The sequence below is a fragment of the Coregonus lavaretus genome, assembly GCF_964263955.1.
Source record: "Coregonus lavaretus genome assembly, contig: HAP1_SCAFFOLD_47, whole genome shotgun sequence".
Classification (NCBI taxonomy): domain Eukaryota; kingdom Metazoa; phylum Chordata; class Actinopteri; order Salmoniformes; family Salmonidae; genus Coregonus; species Coregonus lavaretus.
Window position 1 is genome coordinate 343,225 of NW_028161510.1, and position 14,641 is coordinate 357,865.

The following is a 14,641-nucleotide window of genomic DNA, read 5'->3' on the forward strand; positions in this document are numbered from 1 at the left end:
TCCCTCTGTGGAAAGGTAAGTCTCTCGAGAACATTTCAACTGTTTTGCTCTAAGACTCCCAGAAGCCTCAAAAGACTCGTCTGAAGTTAGTCCGGTAAATTTAAAAGTTTAATAAATAAATGGAAGTACGCAGAAGTGGTTTGGTGACTAGAAAAGGGGTTTAATGTCAAATATACAGTGCCCTCCACTATTATTGGCACCCCTGTTTAAGATGTGGTCGAGGACTTCCAAAAATTCTCCTTTTTTTTAAAACAACATAGAACCCAGATGCAAAAAAAGAGAAAAATCCAACCTTTTATTTAAGTACATTACTTTGGTGTAAAAAAAAAATCACACATTTAGAAAAAAATAAAACTTGAAATCATGTGTCCCACAATTATTGGCACCCCTGATGTTAATACTTTGTACAACGCCCTTTTGCCAAAAAGACAGCACTTAATCTCCTCTTATAACATTTCACAAGATTGGAGAACACAGAGAGAGGGATCTTTGACCATTCTTCTTTGCACAATCTTTCTAGATCATCCAGTGTCCTGGGTCCTCTCTTATGCACTCTCCTCTTTAGCTCGCCCCACAGGTTTTCGATTGGGTTGAGGTCTGGGGACTGAGATGGCATTTACATTTACATTTTAGTCATTTAGCAGACGCTCTTATCCAGAGCGACTTACATATATATTTTTTATACTGCCCCCCCGTGGGAATCGAACCCACAACCCTGGCGTTGCAAACGCCATGCTCTATCAACTGAGCTACATCCCTGCCGGCCATTCCCTCCCCTACCCTGGACGACGCTGGGCCAATTGTGCGCCGCCCATGACTCTCCCGGTCGCAGCCGGCTGCGACAGAGCCTGGATTCGAACCAGGATCTAGTGGCACAGTTAGCACTGCGATGCAGTGCCTTAGACCACTGCGCCACTCAGGAGTTCATGGGAGGACCTTGAGTTTGTGACTGCTGAACCATTTTCGTGTAGATTTTGCCACATGTTTTGGATCATTATCCTGCTGAAAGACCCAATGACGACCCATCTTCAGCTTTCTGGCAGAGGCCATCAGGTTTTTATTTAAAATGTCCTGGTAGTTCAAAGCGTTCAAAATGCCATGCACCCTAACAAGGTTCCCAGGGCCTTTGGAAGAGAAACATGCCCACAGCATCACAGATCCTCCACCATACTTCACGGTGGGCATGAGGTGCTTTTCGGCATACTCATCTTTTGTTTTACGCCAGACCCACTTAGAGTGTTTGTTGCCAAAAAGCTCAATCTTAGTCTCATCTGACCAAAGCACACGATCCCAGTTGAAGTCCCAGTGACGCTTAGCAAACTCCAGACGTTTACGTTTGTGAGTGTTAGTGAGAAAAGGCTTTTTCCTTGCATGCCTCCCAAACAGCTTGTTGGCATGTAGAGAGAGTCTGATGGTTGTTTTGGAGACTTTGTGACCCCAAGATGCCACTCTTTGATGCAATTCTGTGACAGTGAGCTTAGGACTTTTTTTTACTTCTCTTACCATCCTCCTCACTGTGCGTTGTGGCAAGATAAACTTGGGACCTCTTCCAGCCTTGTTTGTCACTGTTCCAGTTGTTTTAAACTTTTTAATGATTCCTCTGACTGTAGATACGGGCAAGTTAAGGCGAGTGGCTATTTTCTTGTAGCCATTGCCTGACTTATGAAGGTCGACACAAATCTGCCTTACTTGAATGGTGTGTTCTCTTGTCTTTGCCATGTTGACAAATGGGTAAGAGAATTAGTCCTCTGTGTCACGTCATATTTATACCCCAGGGAAACAGGAAGTCATGAATTACATATTAAAAGTTCATAGATACCCTGACCAACTTTAGCAACTACAGAAAAATGTATTTAAAAAAAAATCAATTAAACATTTCAGCTGAATTGTTAGGGGTGCCAATAATTGTGGGACACATGATTTCAAGTTATTATTTTTCTAAATGTGTGATTTTTTTTAACCACCAAAGTAATGTACTTAAATAAAAGGTTGGATTTTTCTCTTTTTTTGCATTTGGGTTCTATGTTGTTTAAAAAAAAATGAGAATTTTTGGAAGTCCTCGACCACATCTTAAACAGGGGTGCCAATAATAGTGGAGGGCACTGTATATAACCTGGTAAATATATATATATTTAATATATATAACCTGGTAAATATATATATTTAATATGTAAAATATATATAACCTGGTAAATATATATATTTAATATGCAAAATATATATAACCTGGTAAATATATACAGTGGGGAGAAGAAGTATTTGATACACTGCCGATTTTGCAGGTTTTCCTACTTACAAAGCATGTAGAGGTCTGTAATTTTGATCATAGGTACACTTCAACTGTGAGAGAAGGAATCTAAAACAAAAATCCAGAAAATCACATTGTATGATTTTTAAGTAATTAATTAGCATTTTATTGCATGACATAAGTATTTGATCACCTACCAACCAATAAGAATTCCGGCTCTCACAGACCTGTTAGTTTTTCTTTAAGAAGCCCTCCTGTTCTCCACTCATTACCTGTATTAACTGCACCTGTTTGAACTCGTTACCTGTATAAAAGACACCTGTCCACACACTCAATCAAACAGACTCCAACCTCTCCACAATGACCAAGACCAGAGAGCTGTGTAAGGACATCAGGGATAAAATTGTAGACCTGCACAAGGCTTGGATGGGCTACAGGACAATAGGCAAGCAGCTTGGTGAGAAGGCAACAACTGTTGGCGCAATTATTAGAAAATGGAGGAAGTTCAAGATGACGGTCAATTACCCTTGGTCTGGGGCTCCATGCAAGATCTCACCTCGCGGGGCATCAATGATCATGAGGAAGGTGAGGGATCAGCCCAGAACTACACGGCAGGACCTGATCAATGACCTGAAGAGAGCTGGGACCACAGTCTCAAAGAAAACCATTAGTAACACACTACGCCGTCATGGATTAAAATCCTGCAGCGCATGCAAGGTCCCCCCGCTCAAGCCAGGCCCATCTGAAGTTTGCCAATGACCATCTGGATGATCCAGAGGAGGAATGGGAGAAGGTCATGTGGTCTGATGAGACAAAAATAGAGCTTTTTGGTCTGAACTCCACTCTCTGTGTTTGGAGGAAGAAGAAGGACGAGTACAACCCCAAGAACACCATCCCAACCGTGAAGCATGGAGGTGGAAACATCATTCTTTGGGGATGCTTTTCTGCAAAGGGGACAGGACGACTGCACCGTATTGAGGGGAGGATGGATGGGGCCATGTATCGCGAGATCTTGGCCAACAACCTCCTTCCCTCAGTAAGAGCATTGAAGATGGGTCGTGGCTGGGTCTTCCAGCATGACAACGACCCAAAACACACAGCCAGGGCAACTAAGGAGTGGCTCCGTAAGAAGCATCTCAAGGTCCTGGAGTGGCCTAGCTTTGGAGGGAGCTGAAAGTCTGTATTGCCTGGTAAATATATATATATATATATATATATTTAATATATATAACCTGGTAAATATATATATATATATTTAATATGTAAAATATATATACAGTGGGGAAAAAAAGTATTTAGTCAGCCACCAATTGTGCAAGTTCTCCCACTTAAAAAGATGAGAGAGGCCTGTAATTTTCATCATAGGTACACGGCAACTATGACAGACAAATTGAGGGAAGAAAATCCAGAAAATCACAATGTAGGATTTTTAATGAATTTATTAGAAAATTATGGTGGAAAATAAGTATTTGGTCACCTACAAACAAGCAAGATTTCTGGCTCTCACAGACCTGTAACTTCTTCTTTAAGAGGCTCCTCTGTCCTCCACTCGTTACCTGTATTATTGACACCTGTTTGAACTTGTTATCAGTATAAAAGACACCTGTCCACAACCTCAAACAGTCACACTCCAAACTCCACTATGGCCAAGACCAAAGAGCTGTCAAAGGACACCAGAAACCATATTGTAGACCTGCACCAGGCTGGGAAGACTGAATCTGCAATAAGTAAGCAGCTTGGTTTGAAGAAATCAACTGTGGGAGCAATTATTAGGAAATGGAAGACATACAAGACCACTGATAATCTCCCTCGATCTGGGGCTCCACGCAATATCTCACCCCGTGGGGTCAAAATGATCACAAGAACGGTGAGCAAAAATCCCAGAACCACATGGGGGGACCTAGTAAATGACCTGCAGAGAGCTGGGACCAAAGTAACAAAGCCTACCATCAGTAACACACTATGCCGCCAGGGACTCAAATCCTGCAGTGCCAGACGTGTCCCCCTGCTTAAGCCAGTACATGTCCAGGCCCGTCTGACACAAAATATAACTTTTTGGTAAAAACTCAACTCGTCGTGTTTGGAGGACAAAGAATGCTGAGTTGCATCCAAAGAACACCATACCTACTGTGAAGCATGGGGGTGGAAACATCATGCTTTGGGGCTGTTTTTCTGCAAAGGGACCAGGACGACTGATCCGTGTAAAGGAAAGAATGAATGGGGCCATGTATCGTGAGATTTTGAGTGAAAACCTCCTTCCACCAGCAAGGGCATTGAAGATGAAACGTGGCTGGGTCTTTCAGCATGACAATGATCCCAAACACACCGCCCGGGCAACGAAGGAGTGGCTTCGTAAGAAGCATTTCAAGGTCCTGGAGTGGCCTAGCCAGTCTCCAGATCTCAACCCCATAGAAAATCTTTGGAGGGAGTTGAAAGTCTGTGTTGCCCAGCGACAGCCCCAAAACATCACTGCTCTAGAGGAGATCTGCATAGAGGAATGGGCCAAAATACAGTGTGTGAAAACCTTGTGAAGACTTACAGAAAACGTTTGACCTGTGTCATTGCCAACAAAGGGTATATAACAAAGTATTGAGAAACTTTTGTTATTGACCAAATACTTATTTTCCACCATAATTTGCAGATAAATTCATAAAAAATCCTACAATGTGATTTTCTGGATTTTATTTTCTCATTTTGTCTGTCATAGTTGACGTGTACCTAGGATGAAAATTACAGGCCTCTCTCATCTTTTTAAGTGGGAGAACTTGCACAATTGGTGGCTGACTAAATAATATTTTTTCCCCACTGTAGTAGTGATGTATTAACTAGGCTCTGTGTCCCTGTCAGAAGACATGGTATAGTAGTGATGTATTAACTAGGCTCTGTGTCCCTGTCAGAAGACATGGTATAGTAGTGATGTATTAACTAGGCTCTGTGTCCCTGTCAAAAGACATGGTATAGTAGTAGTGATGTATTAACTAGGCTCTGTGTCCCTGTCAAAAGACATGGTATAGTAGTGATGTATTAACTAGGCTCTGTGTCCCTGTCAGAAGACATGGTATAGTAGTGATGTATTAACTAGGCTCTGTGTCCCTGTCAGAAGACATGGTATAGTAGTGATGTATTAACTAGGCTCTGTGTCCCTGTCAGAAGACATGGTATAGTAGTAGTGATGTATTAACTAGGCTCTGTGTCCCTGTCAGAAGACATGGTATAGTAGTGATGTATTAACTAGGCTCTGTGTCCCTGTCAGAAGACATGGTACAGTAGTGATGTATTAACTAGGCTCTGTGTCCCTGTCAGAAGACATGGTACAGTAGTGATGTATTAACTAGGCTCTGTGTCCCTGTCAGAAGACATGGTATAGTAGTAGTGATGTATTAACTAGGCTCTGTGTCCCTGTCAGAAGACATGGTATAGTAGTGATGTATTAACTAGGCTCTGTGTCCCTGTCAGAAAACATGGTATAGTAGTGATGTATTAACTAGGCTCTGTGTCCCTGTCAGAAGACATGGTATAGTAGTAGTGACGTATTAACTAGGCTCTGTGTCCCTGTCAAAAGACATGGTATAGTAGTGATGTATTAACTAGGCTCTGTGTCCCTGTCAGAAGACATGGTATAGTAGTGATGTATTAACTAGGCTCTGTGTCCCTGTCAGAAGACATGGTACAGTAGTGATGTATTAACTAGGCTCTGTGTCCCTGTCAGAAGACATGGTATAGTAGTAGTGATGTATTAACTAGGCTCTGTGTCCCTGTCAGAAGACATGGTACAGTAGTGATGTATTAACTAGGCTCTGTGTCCCTGTCAGAAGACATGGTATAGTAGTGATGTATTAACTAGGCTCTGTGTCCCTGTCAGAAGACATGGTACAGTAGTGATGTATTAACTAGGCTCTGTGTCCCTGTCAGAAGACATGGTATAGTAGTGATGTATTAACTAGGCTCTGTGTCCCTGTCAGAAGACATGGTATAGTAGTGATGTATTAACTAGGCTCTGTGTCCCTGTCAGAAGACATGGTATAGTAGTAGTGGTGTATTAACTAGGCTATGTGTCCCTGTCAGAAGACATGGTATAGTAGTGATGTATTAACTAGGCTCTGTGTCCCTGTCAGAAGACATGGTATAGTAGTGATGTATTAACTAGGCTCTGTGTCCCTGTCAGAAGACATGGTATAGTAGTAGTGATGTATTAACTAGGCTCTGTGTCCCTGTCAGAAGACATGATATAGTAGTGATGTATTAACTAGGCTCTGTGTCCCTGTCAGAAGACATGGCATAGTAGTGATGTATTAACTAGGCTCTGTGTCCCTGTCAGAAGACATGGTATAATAGTGATGTATTAACTAGGCTCTGTGTCCCTGTCAGAAGACATGGTACAGTAGTGATGTATTAACTAGGCTCCGTGTCCCTGTCAGAAGACATGGTACAGTAGTGATGTATTAACTAGGCTCTGTGTCCCTGTCAGAAGACATGGTATAGTAGTGATGTATTAACTAGGCTCTGTGTCCCTGTCAGAAGACATGGTACAGTAGTGATGTATTAACTAGGCTCTGTGTCCCTGTCAGAAGACATGGTATAGTAGTAGTGATGTATTAACTAGGCTCTGTGTCCCTGTCAGAAGACATGGTATAGTAGTAGTGATGTATTAACTAGGCTCTGTGTCCCTGTCAGAAGACATGGTATAATAGTGATGTATTAACTAGGCTCTGTGTCCCTGTCAGAAGACATGGTACAGTAGTGATGTATTAACTAGGCTCTGTGTCCCTGTCAGAAGACATGGTATAATAGTGATGTATTAACTAGGCTCTGTGTCCCTGTCAGAAGACATGGTATAGTAGTAGTGATGTATTAACTAGGCTCTGTTTCCCTGTCAGAAGACATGGTATAGTAGTGATGTATTAACTAGGCTCTGTGTCCCTGTCAGAAGACATGGTATAATAGTGATGTATTAACTAGGCTCTGTGTCCCTGTCAGAAGACATGGTACAGTAGTGATGTATTAACTAGGCTCTGTGTCCCTGTCAGAAGACATGGTACAGTAGTGATGTATTAACTAGGCTCTGTGTCCCTGTCAGAAGACATGGTATAGTAGTAGTGATGTATTAACTAGGCTCTGTGTCCCTGTCAGAAGACATGGTATAGTAGTGATGTATTAACTAGGCTCTGTGTCCCTGTCAGAAGACATGGTATAGTAGTAGTGATGTATTAACTAGGCTCTGTGTCCCTGTCAGAAGACATGGTATAGTAGTGATGTATTAACTAGGCTCTGTGTCCCTGTCAGAAGACATGGTACAGTAGTGATGTATTAACTAGGCTCTGTGTCCCTGTCAGAAGACATGGTATAGTAGTGATGTATTAACTAGGCTCTGTGTCCCTGTCAGAAGACATGGTATAATAGTGATGTATTAACTAGGCTCTGTGTCCCTGTCAGAAGACATGGTACAGTAGTGATGTATTAACTAGGCTCTGTGTCCCTGTCAGAAGACATGGTACAGTAGTGATGTATTAACTAGGCTCTGTGTCCCTGTCAGAAGACATGGTATAGTAGTAGTGATGTATTAACTAGGCTCTGTGTCCCTGTCAGAAGACATGGTATAATAGTGATGTATTAACTAGGCTCTGTGTCCCTGTCAGAAGACATGGTATAGTAGTAGTGGTGTATTAACTAGGCTCTGTGTCCCTGTCAGAAGACATGGTATAGTAGTAGTGATGTATTAACTAGGCTCTGTGTCCCTGTCAAAAGACATGGTATAGTAGTGGTGTTTTATTAACTAGGCTCTGTGTCCCTGTCAGAAGACATGGTACAGTAGTGATGTATTAACTAGGCTCTGTGTCCCTGTCAGAAGACATGGTATAGTAGTGATGTATTAACTAGGCTCTGTGTCCCTGTCAGAAGACATGGTATAGTAGTAGTGATGTATTAACTAGGCTCTGTGTCCCTGTCAGAAGACATGGTATAGTAGTGGTGTTTTATTAACTAGGCTCTGTGTCCCATGGTACAAACATTATTTTTCACAGACAACAGCACAAAAGGCAAGAAGGTAGAGACAACAATACATCACGCGAAGCAGCCACAACAGTCAGTAAGAGTGTCCATGATTGAGTCTTTGAATGAAGAGATGGAGATAAAACTGTCCAGTTTGAGTGTTTTCTTGCAGCTCGTTCCAGTCGCTAGCTGCAGCGAACTGAAAAGAGGAGCGACCCAGGGATGTGTGTGCTTTGGGGACCTTTAACAGAATGTGACTGGCAGATCGGGTGTTGTATGTGGAGGATGAGGGCTGCAGTAGGTATCTCAGATAGGGGGGAGGAGTGAGGGCTAAGAGGGTTTTGTAAATAAGCATCAATCACTGGGTCAAACAGACATGTCAGCTGACCAGGAGACGAGCCACACCACCTCACCACCTCCAAGACTGTCTGGATGGTTAGATACAGGCAGGGTTGGGGAGGCACACCAACTCACCACCTCCAAGACTGTCTGGATGGTTAGATACAGGCAGGGTTGGGGAGCCACACCACCTCACCACCTCCAAGACTGTCTGGATGGTTAGATACAGGCAGGGTTGGGGAGCCACACCACCTCACCACCTCCAAGACTGTCTGGATGGTTAGATACAGGCAGGGTTGGGGAGCCACACCACCTCACCACCTCCAAGACTGTCTGGATGGTTAGATACAGGCAGGGTTGGGGAGGCTACGACATGTAATACGTTACACCGTTTTATTTCTGACTAAGAAACGTTTTGGAACAGAATCGGCGTAATGAATATGCCCCAGTGGAATATAAACTATTGCAACAGCTTGTCACGGAATCAGCGTTCGTCGTCCCCAGAGTACTAGCTGCCACCGATCTATGTTTCGGTGTCTGACTTGTTTTCAGCTGCCCAATTCCAGCCCAAAAGTTTGAGTTCCTCCAATCTCCCATGGGCAGCTGTTGCAATAGTTTATTTTTCCCTGCAATCAACATTTGAGTTATTTAAGATTAGAGTTAGCATTTGGGTTAGCAGTGTGGTTAAAGTTAGGGTTATTTAAGGTAAGGTTTAGGCATTAGGGTTAGCAGTGTGGTTAAAGTTAAATCTGATTTTATGACTGTGGTACTAACCTGTGCCTCTTGTAATCTAAAAGTAATCTGTAATCAGATTGATCCATTCATCCTTCCATCCCTCCTCAGCCTTCCTCTCCTCTGAAGACCCAGTGAGGGTGGAGCTCAGTCAGAGAGCTGTTGAGGGACTGGTTAGGAAGAACACTTCTACAGCCAGAGAGGTGTTGAGGGACTGGTTAGGAAGAACTCTTCTACAGCCAGAGAGGTGTTGAGAGACTGGTTAGGAAGAACACTTCTACAGTCAGAGAGGTGTTGAGAGACTGGTTAGGAAGAACACTTCTACAGCCAGAGAGGTGTTGAGGGACTGGTTAGGAAGAACACTTTTACAGCCAGAGAGGTGTTGAGGGACTGGTTAGGAAGAACACTTCTACAGCCAGAGAGCTGTTGAGGGACTGGTTAGGAAGAACACTTCTACAGCCAGAGAGCTGTTGAGGGACTGGTTAGGAAGAGAGAGCAGTGGTAAGGTTTCTCTCCCGTGGGTCTTATCTGGTGTCCTGTGTGATTTTACGTATAAACCCTCTAATTCGGTTCTCTCTCTCTCTCTCTCTGTCTGTCTCTCTCTCTCTCTCTCTTTGACTTATTGTTGATTTCAACATTTTTCATTTTCAACAAAAAATGTACCGGACTGTTTGAAAAGAGATAATAAACGTACATACCGTGCACAATTTTTATTTGTTCATTGGTTTTGCAAGAGTCTATTGATTGGTCCGTTCATTGGATTAATTTGTTTTACAATATGTTCAAATCAAATCAAGCTTTATTTATAAAGCACATTTCAGACATGGATGCAACACAATGTGCTTCACAGAAGAAGAAAAAACTAATAAAAACTATGAAAATAAACACTGAAATATTTACTAGACAACAAACAGAAGAGGATAAAAAAACTAAAGAATATCAATAAAAGCTGAAAGACTAAAGAGCATCTAAGGAAATAACATTGGTTAAAATAGTAAGAATATGATGTAATATCCAGCCCAAAATATAAGCTAGTTTTACTACACTGTTTATAAACAATATAATTGTACAGAAATTGTAAGTTAGTTGCATAAATAATTATGATGACTAAATGTTACATTACATTTAAGTATTATGAAATATGAAATATCAAAATCGAATGTACACCCCTTTGTTAATATGTATTGGCAATAATTCACTTAATGGTGAGGCATTGAATAATTAAAAATGTATATTTTGTCAGGCTGGATGTTTGAAATATGAGTAGGTGATTTGAGTCATGCTTCTTCAGTAGTGGAATAAAGACAAGTAGCACTTGAATATTGTAAAGAAATACTGGAGTGATGTAAGATTGTTAATAAAACTGATTATAGACCAATTTATTATACTGGGTCCATGTTTATAGACTGCAAGTACGTTGACATTAAGTTGTTGTCAAGTCGTTGAAACCACAACAATTTGTAAAAAACAGCTAGCTACATTTTGAAGTGTTGCATTTGATTCAAGTGTAACGCAACAATTTTTTTTGTTATTCACATTTTGTTGATCACATAAATAGTACATTTTCAATTCAGAGCCTGGATTTTTCCCCTGATGAGGCTAATATCCATATCACGCTGAAATCAATAGAACAGGGCAAACGTTTAGGGTTCCACATTGTGACATTATTAATTAAAATACTCCTACTAAAAATGTTAAAAACATTCTACATTGTGACATAATTTAATTGATATCATGAAACAACTCCTTCATGTATGTATTTTCTGATGTTTAATCAGAGATCTTTTACCAGAGTATCTCTTCCCACATTGATCACAGCTACAAGGCTTCTCTCCTGTGTGTGTTCTCTGGTGTATAGTCAGCTGGCTAGAAGTAACAAAACTCCTCCCACATTGATCACAGCTGTAAGGTTTCTCTCCTGTGTGTATTCTCTGGTGTGATTGTAATGTATAAAATTTTGAAAAGGTCTTCCCACAGTCAGAGCAGCTATAAGGTTTCTCTCCAGTGTGAATTCTCTGGTGTGATTGCAATGTAGATGATTTTGAAAAGGTCTTCCCACAGACAGAGCAGCTATAAGGTTTCTCTCCAGTGTGAATTCTCTGGTGTGTTTTCAGGCTGCTTGTATCATTAAAACTCTTCCCACACTGATTACAGTCATAAGGTTTTTCTCCAGTGTGAATTCTCTGGTGTCTTTTCAGGCTACTTGTATCATTAAAACTCTTCCCACACTGATCACAGCTATAAGGTTTCTCTCCAGTGTGAATTCTCTGGTGTATTTTTAGTGAATCTGATCTTGAGTAACTCTTGCCACAGTCAAAGCAGTGGTGAGGTTTCTCTCCTGTGTGTGTTCTCTGGTGTATAGTCAGATCGCTAGATTTAGAAAAACTCTTCCCACATTGATCACAGCTATAAGGTTTCTCTCCTGTATGGATTCTCAGATGTTTTTTAAGTTCTGCTGAAGAGGTGAATCTCTTCCCACAGTCAGAGCAGCAGTGAGAATTCTCTCCTGTGTGTATTCTTAGGTGTAGTTGTAGTGAATCTGATCTTGAATAACTCTTCCCACAGTCAGAGCAGCAGTGAGATTTCTTCCCTGTGGGTCTCCGCTCTGGTTTCTTGAGGTGTTCTGATGTGGAGAGACTCTTCTCTGCCTCCTCAGCTTCATGATGTTGTTGAGGCTCCCCAGAGGATCCACAATAGTCACGTCTCTCTCCTGTGTGAACAACAAAGTCAGACAGATGGTTAAAGGCCCATAACAGCAGAAATCCACTTTTTATTTAAGCTAAAAAGGTCATGCCCATTATGTTGTACAACAATTTACGTCTGTAATGAATGTTTTAATACTTTTAAAAACGTATTTGACACTTGTCTTACTATGACAGTCAGTGATAAACAACAGTGATATTTAGTCTTATTTTTTAACAGTAAAGTTGATGATTCTGGGCTATAAATAAGTTATTACAGTTGCTGAAACCCTAAGCAGTGGCCAGATGACTTTTGGTCACCAGTATACGACCCTTTCTCTTTGCTGGATATTGGTTGTGAACTGGAACACTATGTCGTATACGATCCAGAGCATCCCAAACATGCTCAATGGGTGACATGTCTGGTGAGTATGCAGGCCATGGAAGAACTGGGACAAATTATTTTTTAAATGTTGTAGGCGGTTTATGGTAGAGAAATTAACATTACATTCTCTGGCAACAGCTCTGGTGGACATTCCTGTAGTCAGCATGCCAATTGCACGCTCCCTCAAAACTTGAGACAATCTGTGGCATTGTGTTGTGTGACAAAACTGCACATTTTAGAGTGGCCATTTATTGTCCCAAGTACAAGGTGCACCTGTGTAATGATCATGGTGTTTAATCAGCTTCTTGATATGCCACACCTGTCAGGTGGATGGATTATCTTGGCAAAGGAGAAATGCTCACTAACAGGGATGTAAACAAATTTGGGCACAACATTTTAGAGAAATAAGGTTTATGTGCATATGGAACATTTCTGAGATATTTTATTTCAGCTCCTGAAACATGGGACCAACACTTTACATGTTGTGTTTATATTTTAGTTCAGTATATTTGTCCAGCCTTTGCTGATCTGCCAGCAGATGTGCATAATATGTTGCGATCCTAATCAAAAAGTTTATATTTTTGTTCATGCAATTTGGCTGCAGAAACTTCTTCATGCTAATAACCACTACTTATGGATGTAGTACATCTACATGGAGCAACAATGGTGAGGGAAGATTTTAGTTTTTCACAACATATTCTCAGGGAAAACTCAGGGGAGTTCTCAGAGGCTGCCAGCAAAAATAGCCTCCATTTACAGGTTGGTTTATGACTGCATTTCCCACTACTTTTGGATTATAATTGTAAGGCTCATTTGAATGTCCTGCTTAATATAATGTTTGTGCCATCGTCTCAAATCAACTGCTTTATACCTTAAAAAACATTTAAACTTCAACCGTTAAAATGCTCTTTGGCTAGCTTTGCTACCAGCTTGTCAATGAGCGTTAGCATTCAAGCTAACAAGAGCTGCATCCAAAATAGGTATTTTGCAACTATCACAACCAAATATCTTATCAAGCAATAATTAAAACAACAATTGTAAGCCTATGAGAACCCCAAAAGTGTTTTTGTTTAGAAGTAATAACCTGGTAAATCTAGACTGTTGAATTACATTTAACATTTTAGTCATTTAGCAGACACTCTTATCCAGAGCGACTTACAGTTAATGAGTACATACATTTTTTCATACTGGTCCCCCGTGGGAATCAAACCCACAACCCTGGCGTTGCAAGTGCCATGCTCTACCAACTGAGCTACACAGGACTATGAGATGGTGTACATCAGTTGTTTCCCCCCACGGTGGCCGTTGTACTTGTTTAAGACGTGACTCTGAGTCATCAGGTTGCCATGCGCTGCATGGGGTGTTTTAGTTTCACTCTGGGTTGAGTAGACAAACAGAGAGGGGACAGAGTCTCTCCTATTTCAGTGGCTGATAATACAGGGGGCGATCCAGGATTGGTCCATCCATTTTAGTTCTAAACTAATGAAATATACTGAAAAAGAAAAGAAAAAGTCCTGGTGTTTTCCGGGTACTAATTAATGAAGCTGCCAGTTGAGGACCTGTGAGGCGCCTGTTTCTCAAACTAGACACTAATGTATTTGTCCTCTTGCTCAGTTGTGCACCGGGGCCTCCCACTCCTCTTTCTATTCTGGTTAGAGCCAGTTTGCGCTGTTCTGTGAAGGGAGTAGTACACAGCGTTGTACGAGATCTTCAGTTTCTTGGCAATTTCTCGCATGGAATAGCCTTCATTTCTCAGAACAAGAATAGACTGACGAGTTTCAGAAGAAAGTTCTTCGTTTCTGGCCATTTTGAGCCTGTAATCGAACCCACAATTGCTGATGCTCCAGATACTCAACTAGTCTCAAGAAGGCCAGTTTTATTGCTTCTTTAATCAGCACAACAGTTTTCAGCTGTGCTAACATATTTGCAAAAGTGTTTTCTAATGATCAATTAGCCTTTTAAAATGATAAACTTGGATTAGCAAACACAACGTGCCATTGGAACACAGGACTGTGTCACGCCCTGGCCGTGAGAGGCCTGTTGTCTTTAGTTGGTTTGGTCAGGGCGTGAGTTTCTATGTTATATATTCTATGTTTACGTTCTAGTTTGTCTATTTCTATGTTTCAGTTCTAGGTTGTGTGTCTATGTTTGGCCGGGTGTGATTCCCAATCAGAGGCAGCTGTCGCTCGTTGTCTCTGATTGGGGATCATCCTTAAGTAGCCTGGTTGCCTACCTTAGTTGTGGGATCTTGTTCCTGTTAGTCTGGTA